This window comes from Pinus tabuliformis, chromosome 9 (genome assembly GCF_031772625.1).
Source record: "Pinus tabuliformis cultivar Carrire ecotype Pingquan chromosome 9, CPIR1, whole genome shotgun sequence".
NCBI classification, from domain to species: domain Eukaryota; kingdom Viridiplantae; phylum Streptophyta; class Pinopsida; order Pinales; family Pinaceae; genus Pinus; species Pinus tabuliformis.
Window position 1 is genome coordinate 921,327,673 of NC_142307.1, and position 10,128 is coordinate 921,337,800.

The 10,128-nt window shown below is 38.1% G+C and overlaps 2 pseudogenes; both read right to left on the reverse strand.

Moving 5' to 3' along the window:
- Positions 1 to 1,077: 1,077 nt before the first annotated feature.
- On the reverse strand, positions 1,078 to 2,012 carry LOC149151752 (glycerol kinase pseudogene; annotated as a pseudogene).
- A 101-nt stretch (positions 2,013 to 2,113) lies between these two features.
- LOC149151753 (uncharacterized) lies at positions 2,114 to 4,470 on the reverse strand (annotated as a pseudogene).
- Between the last annotated feature and the right edge of the window lie 5,658 nt (positions 4,471 to 10,128).

Sequence of the window (10,128 nt, forward strand, 5' to 3'; positions counted from 1 at the left end):
GTCATCCTGCGAGGTTAGACCCTGGAAGGAACAAAGGAGGCATGCTTAAGGAATCACTGGGATGATTGGAATTCAGGGCGAATTGTAGTGGGGGTATGCGTGTTCCAATAAAAGGTAGTATGGGCTTTAAGTAGATGAGTCGATTCATCATGGGAATAAAATCCCAAAAGGAATAAGGGGTTTGCACATTGTAGAGGGCTGGGATGATTGGGAGTGGGAATGCACGGAAAGGGAAAGGTTCGACGCCCAATAATAAAGTGAAGGAAGAAGTGTGAGTGGGGTCAAAAACTTGGGTGAGATGATTAGTTTCCTTGATTCTTAGTTGTCCCATTTCTTGTAAATGGATGGATCATATCTAACTCCCGGGGAAGAAGGGCTAGAATGACATGTAAAAGAGAAGGCATGAAGGGCAACGAAAAGAGCCACAAGTCACATGATATGGCAGAGGAGGAGCCCACATAAGGTGTTGATTTTTCCTAGAAGGCATATCTCAGACATATTTGAAAGGTGAGACTTGTGAATGGCTTGGGGAAAAACCTCTAGGCAACGTGTCAAGCAAAGAAATAAAGGGCACAAAAGCATTAAAATAAAGTCTTATTAAAGAGTAAAAGCCCTATTCCTATATTTATTTGTATAATGCCCAGCTGCGGTGGTTCTTGGCCTTTAGCTTTATTATATATTTTATTACATAATATAAAATTCATCCCTAAACCAAATATATGTATTAGAATATAAAACCAAAGGATTTTTAGAGTTTTTTAAAAGAAATGTTATGGAAAATTCAAATTTAAAACTTTAAAGGTTCCCCATTCTTTATTAGGGTGCTAAGAAAATGGGGGGTTGTTGTTTGCCACAACAATGTGTAGCTCAACTATGCATAGGACACAATCTGAATAGCAACAGAATATCAAATATGTATTACGATTATTATTCGAAACATTGCATGGCTACACAATATGTTGAAGAAAGAGGATTTAAATGTGTTATTCTTCAATTATGGAGGGGAAATATTTAACTTACTTGATTTTGCATGAAAAGTTATTTAACTTATGCTCCTCCATCGACTTTTAAAAGAAATCACTCATTCTCCTTGCTCTTCTCACCCTGTTTGACATATATACTCATATAATTCAAAATTTATTTTACTTGAAAGCACATACTCTCGAGCAAAACCCCACCTTTATGGGATTTTTTTCTATAACATGATATCTCTATACAAACTCCTTTGTCATCATCTCTCCACCGGTTGGAAAAAAATAAATGCCTCTAGTATTCTCCACTGATCTGGCTCGATCTTCAATTTGTTGGCTCTTAGGATTGCACCAAGGTTGTCACTCAACCACTGCTCGAAAGATCCAACAATGGCTTTGGAGCCATATAAAGCATAATTTGTAGGTGCATTTGGTCCAAGTTTGAATGCCAATGTACTTGATAAGCCATTGGTAGAGGCAATGACTTCTTGACCTATGTTCGAAAGAATGATGCATCCAATGCCACAAGTGCTCTTTGGTTCACCTTTCTTGCAAGACTAACCAAGCATAGAAGCATATTGATCTCCTAAGCACCCATTAATTGGGGTTCTGGTAAAATTCCATCCCTGAAAAATTTCTCTAATCACTTCAGTATTACTAATGGTCTTAGGAAGAATAGTTGTAGTAATTTTCAAAATCTTAAGGGTAAGCGCATGTCAGGAAAGTGTTTTCAAATCTATCAACATGATTCGAGTTTCATTTGAGAAATCATTGACATGACTTCCCTGAACATTTGTTCCATATTTCCTGGATCCTTTAGTGCCCCAGTTAAATTCTAAATCAATAAGATATCCAAAGTCTCGAATAATGCATCACCGTCCTTTACTGCACTCTTAACAACATCTACTAATCCCAACAACCACAAAAGCTTCACGACACTAAAATATGTACTTATTGGTTAGCTAATAGTTTCCCAAAATGATTCTTTCCATTTGGTAATTCGTTTTCCAACCTCCTACATGTATGATGGACATTATGCATCAAGTGTAATATGAAGAAATGCTCATTCTGAAGCCACCATAATCCCCTTCTTTGATGATGCAACACAAATATTTTGAAAGTGAGAGTAAAAATGCTTAGAATTAAACATAAGATTTTGTTTTTTTGGACAATATTGCACACAAACCCAACATAGTAGACAACAATAAAAACATATTCTGAAAAAGGGCAATAAATTAGTTACAATAGTCATAATTATACCATTTTTTTTGTTGCTTTGGGCAACATTTTATATAGGTCCACCATAACCTTCTTTGCCAACAATGAAACACAAAGATTTTGAAAATAGGCAGTAAGAATACTTAGAATTAAAAGTACCCTTTTGTTTTGTTGAACAACACTACATACAAAACCACCATAACCCACTTCCCCAACAATGAAATACAAAGTTTGTGCATGGGTAGTAAGAATTCACAGTATTAAATATAACAATTTGTTGTTTTGGAAAACATTGCAACAAAACCACCATAACTCACTTCCACGACAATGAAGTATGGAGGTTTTGAAAATAGTGAGCAAGTATTTTTAGAATCAAAGTTGAGAAAATTAGTTTTGAAAATGAGCTAAAGGTTTAACTCAAAGTTGACAAAAACTCAATATTATAATTCATTTAAAATGAGGGTTTGGCCTTTCACTTTTGGAATTTATAATCAATGTCAGCAACCTTTTTCTATCCTGCTAAGAGTTTAACTTGCTCGGCAATCAACATGAGGGATTCTTTGGGGGAGAAATACCATACCACGTGCATTCATATTGGGGGATATATATTGAGGAAAAATTTACATAATATATTGGTATTGTCTACCGAGGCGACAAATTTGTCCTAACCACAAAAACTCGCTTGAATCCAACAATTTTTTCCTCAAAAAATTCGACAGTAGGAGTGTGTGAATCATGTTTTTTATGGTGGAAATGGATTCAACACCATTGAAAACCTCCAGGTCACCCCAAATCTTGAAACTTGACAGTTGTAACCCAGATTTCCTAAAATTTCTGCTAGATTTTATGAAAATCTCACCGGAATTTCCTTTGTTTTTGGGGCAAATTTGAAGCCTCGTTAGACTACACATAATATATTGAACATATAATAGGGGGTAAAGTGTTTTTATATGTTGTATGTAAAAAATGGAGCTCAAATTTATTGAAAAATAAAGGGGTATATAACAATGTTAATGAAAAAATGGATACCTACATTATCTAATGAAAGTAGGGGTTTAAAAAATTGGGAAAGTCTATTGGGTTAATATTGGTAGGGGGTTAAATAAAGTGATTTTTAGAGGTATTTTCCAATATGTAGTTGAATTAAGGGTATTGTTTAGTATGCCATGAACACATGTGCTATGTCAAAGGTTTATTGAGTGAAGCCCCCGTGGCAATGAATAACCCACGAGTAGTAGAGGGTCTACCTTGCTACTAGCTAGTTTGACTCACCAGCAGAGTATCAAACTGACTGAGTTAACTCATCTTAGCAACATGATTGGGCCGAGCATCACCCCAAAGAATATGGAAGACTTGGTATCTTTTTCAAATATGCTCAAAATCATACGTATCATTTTGTCTTTTTGGACAACATTTCAAATAGTTACAAACCCACTATAACCCACTTCCAAAATATTGAAGCACAAAGATTTTGAAAATGGATAGTAAGGACACAAGGAATCAAACATACCATTTTGCTATTTTGGACGAGGATTGAGGTAATCTTCATTTGGGTATCAAGGAGTTTCTTCATTTCATTAGTCTTGGTCTTCTCTATGCTATTGATGGATTGTTCCATATTTTTCACGCTTTGTTACATCTTATAACTAAAGGACTTGAGGGCTACCCCTCTCTTCTTAGGTCGTATGTGCACATCATCATCATCGGTGGCACTCATAGAAGCCAAGTTGGGCTTGGATTCAATGGAGGTTGCTTTACAAATGCTATCCACATCATCACCCTTGACAACCACTTCTTCTTCCTCTTCCTCCTCTTCCTCTTCTTCTTCATGGGGATTTTTCCCAGAATCCCTATGCACAATGTGCTCAACAAGCTTATAAAATAGAAACATGGAAGTCTCTTTATGTAACTTGGCCTTCTTGTAGGATTTCTTGAGGCGATTCCACTTCTCTTTGTACTGGACTCTATTGTAATTAACGTTGTAGGCAACATTGACAACATCGATGATTTGACCCAAGTGAGTTTTCCCCAATTGACCCTAGCTAACATTGAATCGCGTGTCTTCGAACATGAGGAGAAAGACACCAATGGTGATATTGGGCCATAGTGCCTCCATTTGGGCTCTAGAAGAGGACTTTGTCATCTCTTTTCTTTTAAGGGACAACGGGGTATGATTTTCATTGAGATTCTAGGATTGAATTGAGGGTGATGCCATGGGATTTTGTAGGACTAACCTTATGCAGGCTATGGACTCCTGCTTTGATCGAAGATGGTGTTGTTGGTGGTGCGATTCAAAGTGCCCGATCTTCGGAGCCTTCATCGCATCACCTCTCCAGCACAGAACACCGCTAGTTCCATTCATCAATCCACAAATGTGATTTTTTCCTACTGCTATTTTTGATAAATCTTCCGGTCAAACCAACTGCTTTGACCCTATGAAACATACTTTAAAGCACAACTAAATATGATGAACCTCCACGTGTTAGAGTTTAATTCGAGAGAGGAAGACGAAAATAAGACTTTGCGATTGGTTGGGGTGAACAGTGTCTATCCACACTAACCCATAAAGAAACATTTATTAAAATAATCATATATTCGAAACGAAATACTAAAATAAATGAAATAATAGTTTTTTATAAAATTTAAATAATTTAACTAATAAGCCATAGTTAAAAATTAATGATCATATATATATACCACATTAAAAAATTTAGTAACACTATTCTTATTGAAAATTTCGGAAAAAAAATCCTAGTCTTCGAAAAAAAATCCTAGTCTCTATATATCTAACGACTTAAATCTATCATTAAAACCATTTTTTTTATAATTTTTAAAAATTTATTTAAAAATATCTTTTTTTAAAAAATAAAATGTATTATGGCCATTACATCACTCTAGTTTTAAAAGTAGAAAGGTAGTGCTTTCAAGTATTTTGGGTTATAAATAAGGGTATAGTTAAAAAAAGTAATGTTTTAAGTATATGAGGTTATAAATGGGTGCAAGTTATAATGTTTGCATGAAATATTAAATATTTTTATATAAATTAAAAATATAATATTTATTAATAATAATAATTTTAAATATTTATATAATAATTTCAAGAAGAAGAAAATTTATTAAAAGTTATATAATCAATATTTATTAATAATGGTTATAAATAATAATATTTTAATTTATTAATAATGGTTATAAATAATAATATTTAAAATTAAAATAGTAATTATATTTTAAAATATAAATTTATAAATGAATAATGAAAATATTTAGAATATATTTAAAAAATATAATGAAATTTTATCTTTAAAGAAAAAATTGTATATAAAATTGATCTTAATTTCTGATTAATTAAGTATTTAGCGAGATCAAATTTTTCAAAGTGTAAATTTTGTAAGTGCAAAATTTGGAAATAGATTTGTACCTTGGGAACTTTGATCCCTCTCCACCCTTGATGGATCAAAGTTTAACATGGGTTTCTCTCTTAACTATACACACATCATTCCTGTTACTAAGGACCTACCTCCTTCATTTTAAACAACACAACGATAAAATATTTTAATTATAGGAAACTTTTTATTTCCTATTTCTTTATATATAGAGAGAATTGACATTAAAACATTTTACATGGTATTGGCATTAAAATATTTTATTTTACTCTCTCTCTGTCTATATGTATGTCTCTCTCTCTCTATATATATATATATTCAAATTGTTCTTTGCATTATCATTGAATCAAGATATTACATACACAACAACAATAGGCCTGTGATCTTCTACCAAAAGGAGAGAGTGAAAGAGTAAAAAAGAGACAGTTATGCTTGTAGAAATTTTGAATAATTTAACACATATTCAATGGAGATTATCCTGATCATGTACTATTGCGGAAAACATACACAATACATAAGCTCCTCTACGTTGATCATCAATATAGCAGCATCAATAACAATAAAACATCAAGAGCATTCACACATTAACACAGTATGTATCCCGGGGAAAGCATCTCGCTAAAAACCCCAACTATCTGTATATTAATGATTAAGTCATGTAACATTACACAACATAATACTTCTCACAAGTATCTCCACCTCTGTTACACACAATACAGCTCAGATCTGATCTCCAAATCTCTTCCACTGCTTGCCTGCCTCCACTGCTCAATACCTGCTCAAGAACTGATGAGAATGGCTCACCAAACTCGTTTTTCACCTGCAAAATAGTCACTCACTCTTTGTTGGACGTGAGCACAAGCTATAATGTGGGCAAATACGTGAGCAAACTCATTGGCATACTCAATCCCTTGATTGTGCAAGATCTGGTGCACAACTATAGTCACCACTGATAGCAATCTGATTCTCTACCACCTGTCCCTATTGAACTGAACATGCACTGACATGCAACTGAGTTAACTGATGTATTCATTAGTTGTATTATGAGTTAATAACTTGTGAATTAATTAATAACTAATTCACCCAACTCATCTCTAGTCTATTTGCCAGTTAGACTAAATACAACCAATTTAACAAAGCTAAACTGAACACAACTCCATCAACTCCACAATCAACTCCACCAAACTCAACTGATTGAGTTCTAACTGAAGTCATGCATGCAACAACTCAACTGACTCATAAGAAAAGCGTATTTCCTTCTGACAGCTGCATGTGCCACCTCTGTAGCTCAAACTGAAGTGCTCCAAGAGAATAAGATTAAGTTTATAGTCCAAATATTATTGCGAGATAATAATATTTGAATTTTCTATTTTTGACAGCCAGTCTAAAAATAGACTTTGATCACTCACACTGTGATCACTCACACTTTCATAAAAAATAGAAGTCCATCTATTTTTCCCAACTTGATCAATCATCCATAAACAACAACCTGCAATCCATAGACATGATCCATATGTCTAAAAATAAACATAGTCTAAAAATAGACTTGCGCCAAAAATAGCCTGCGGGCCCACTTAGTGAAGGCGACTCTTTTCACTAAGCTCCATAATCTTGTTGCAATCTCAACACTCCCTCTCGACAAGATATGGATTATCAGCAACCCCTATCCTGCCTCGGTGGTACTTGAATTTGCTCCTGGTGAGAGCCTTCGTCAGAATATCAGCATCCTGATCCTCCGTTGGAATGTACGAAAGTAACATGATCCTCCGCTGCACACAATCTCTGATATGATGGTACCTGATGTCAATATTTAGATCTATCATGAAATACAGGATTAGCCGAGAGTTTAATGCAACTCTGGTTATCACAGTAAATCACAGTAGGATCCAAATGAGAACCGAACAAACCAACTAGGATCTTCCTCATCCATATAGCCTCGCATGCAGCCAAACTTGCTGCCATATACTCGGCCTCTGCTGAACTGAGTGCCACGGATCTCTGTTTCCTGCTGTACCAAGAAACTGCTGTCGATCCAATACTGAAGACCCCTCCTGATGTGCTCTTTCTGTCTGTTGGGCTCCCTGCCCAATCTGCATCCGTGAAGCCACATAGCTTCACCTCATCCTCCTGTCTGTACCACAAACCATATCCCGATGTGCCTCTCAAGTAGCGCAATACATGCTTGCCCGCCTTCCAGAAGAGCTTGGTAGGCTTAACCATAGCTTGTGAAAGCTGGTTAACTGCATAGCATATATCAGGTCGTGTATTGACCAAATACATCAACGATCCCACCAATTGTCGATAAACAGTGGCATCCACTTCTTCTCCCGAAGTGGCATCCTCCTTCCTCCAACCTCCAGGAAGAGGAGTATCAACAAGCTTGCAGCCATGCATGTTGAACTTCTCCAGCATCTCCCGAGCATACTTGCCCTGAGAAACAAACAGTCCACCACTGCGCTGCCATATTTCCAATCCCAGGAAATAGTGAAGGAGGCCCAAATCCTTCATCTCAAACTCTGTAGCAAGATCCTTCTTGCATGATAGTATCAACAGCTCATCACCCGTTAGAATCAAATCATCAACATACAGTACAATGATAAGCAACTTACCCCCCACCACAATCTGGTATAGGTTCAGATCCGCCTCGCTCTTGGAGAATCCAAGTCCTGTGAAATAGTTGTCTATCCGTGTGTACCAAGCACGTGGTGCTTGCTTCAACCCATACAGCGCTCTCTTGAGCCTGCACACATGCGACTCGCTGCTGAAGACTTCAAAGCCTTCAGGTTGCTCAATGTACACCTCCTCCTCAATGACTCCGTTGAGGAACGCAGTCTTCACATCCATCTGATGAATGTGCCATCCCATCTGCGCTGAGAGAGCAAGAATCGTCCGTATGGAAGAATACCTTGCGACAGGTGCAAAGGTCTCCTCATAATCGATCCCCTCAATCTGTGAAAAGCCTCGGGCAACAAATCTTGCCTTGTACTTCTCCACACTCCCGTCAGTTGCCTGCTTAACTTTGTAGATCCATCTCGAACCCACCACTGATTTCCCTTCCGGTCTAGGAACAATCTCCCATGCACTGTTTCTGACAATAGAATCATACTCTTCCACCATGGCATCTACCCATGCGGGATCCTCCACAGCTTCCTCGAAAGAGGATGGCTCAGTCACAACACACTTGCTCATAAGAGCCATGTATCCAGTGTACCGATCAGGTGACTGTCTTTGCCTGCGTTGGGCTGTAGGTGGTCCTATATCTTTCTCTGCATCTTGAGCCAGTCGCTCAGCTTCTGTCAAGCGCTTTTGCCCTCTGATGGTTGGCGCTGCATGAGTGGTCTCTTCCACTCCATGAACCTCGTCCTGTGGCTGATCCACGTCCTGAAGCTCATCCTTAGGAACTAATAGCTCCTCATCTGCATGCAAGTGTAGCTCCCTCTCAAGCGAACACTTCATGGCTTTCTCCTCCTGAAATTTTATATCTCGTCGCACAACAGTTTTACCACTGTCTGGCAAATACACACGATAGTTGTGGGGCGTATCAGTGTACCCCACAAATATCCCAACCTCTGCGGTCGGCTCCAACTTCTTCCTGGCATCCTTCGTCACATGCATGTAAACGTTAGCACCAAAAATCCTCAAATGAGAAAGATCAGGCTTCTTACCAGAATAAGTCTCCTCAGGTGTACTCATGCCAAGTATCCTATGAGGACAACGGTTCTGCACATAAACCGCTGTATTGCATGCTTCCGCCCACAAGTGAAGGGGTAGGCCCTGATCATGCAACATTGCCCGTGCAGCACCCACAATCGTTCTGTTCTTCCGCTCAGCTACCTTGTTCTGCTGTGGGTTATGGGGAGCTATGAGCTCTCTACGAATCCCTTCTGCCTTGCAAAAATCCTTGAACTCGTCCGAGATGTATTCACCACCATTATCGCTCCTAAGAGCCTTCACCTTCTTGCCCGACTCCTTCTCGACCAGTGCTTTGAATTCACAGAACTTTGAATATGTCTCGCTCTTCTTTTGCATGAAGAAGATCAAGCACTTACGAGAGAAATCATCAACACAAATCACATAATACTTGTGTTTTGCTGTTGAAGCAACTGAGAAAGGTCCACACACGTCTGTGTGAATTCTCTCAAGGATCGTCGTGGCGCGACTATCCTTCTTGTGAAAGGTGGCTTTCACAAACTTCCCCAAAGTACACCCCTTGCACTGATCTGACTGCGCAAGTGTGCCTTTAGGAAGCCCTGTAGTGATCTGCTGCAGTATCTTCAAGGCTCCATGGTGAAGGTGACCCAATCTCCTGTGCCACAACTCGCCATCATCCCGGCTCACCAATCCTTCTGCCTTGCCTGCCATTGCTGCGCATCCATCTACATGCAACTGATAAAGGTTCCTCACTCGAACCCCTATCTTCCGGGTCTCACCAGTTGTCTTGCTGCGCAGGAAGGCCTTTCCCTCGCTGAAAACAACATCATACCCCTTGCCTTCTAACATCGCCACTGAGATGAGATTCTTCTTCAATCCTGGAACATGCATGACTTCCTTCAATA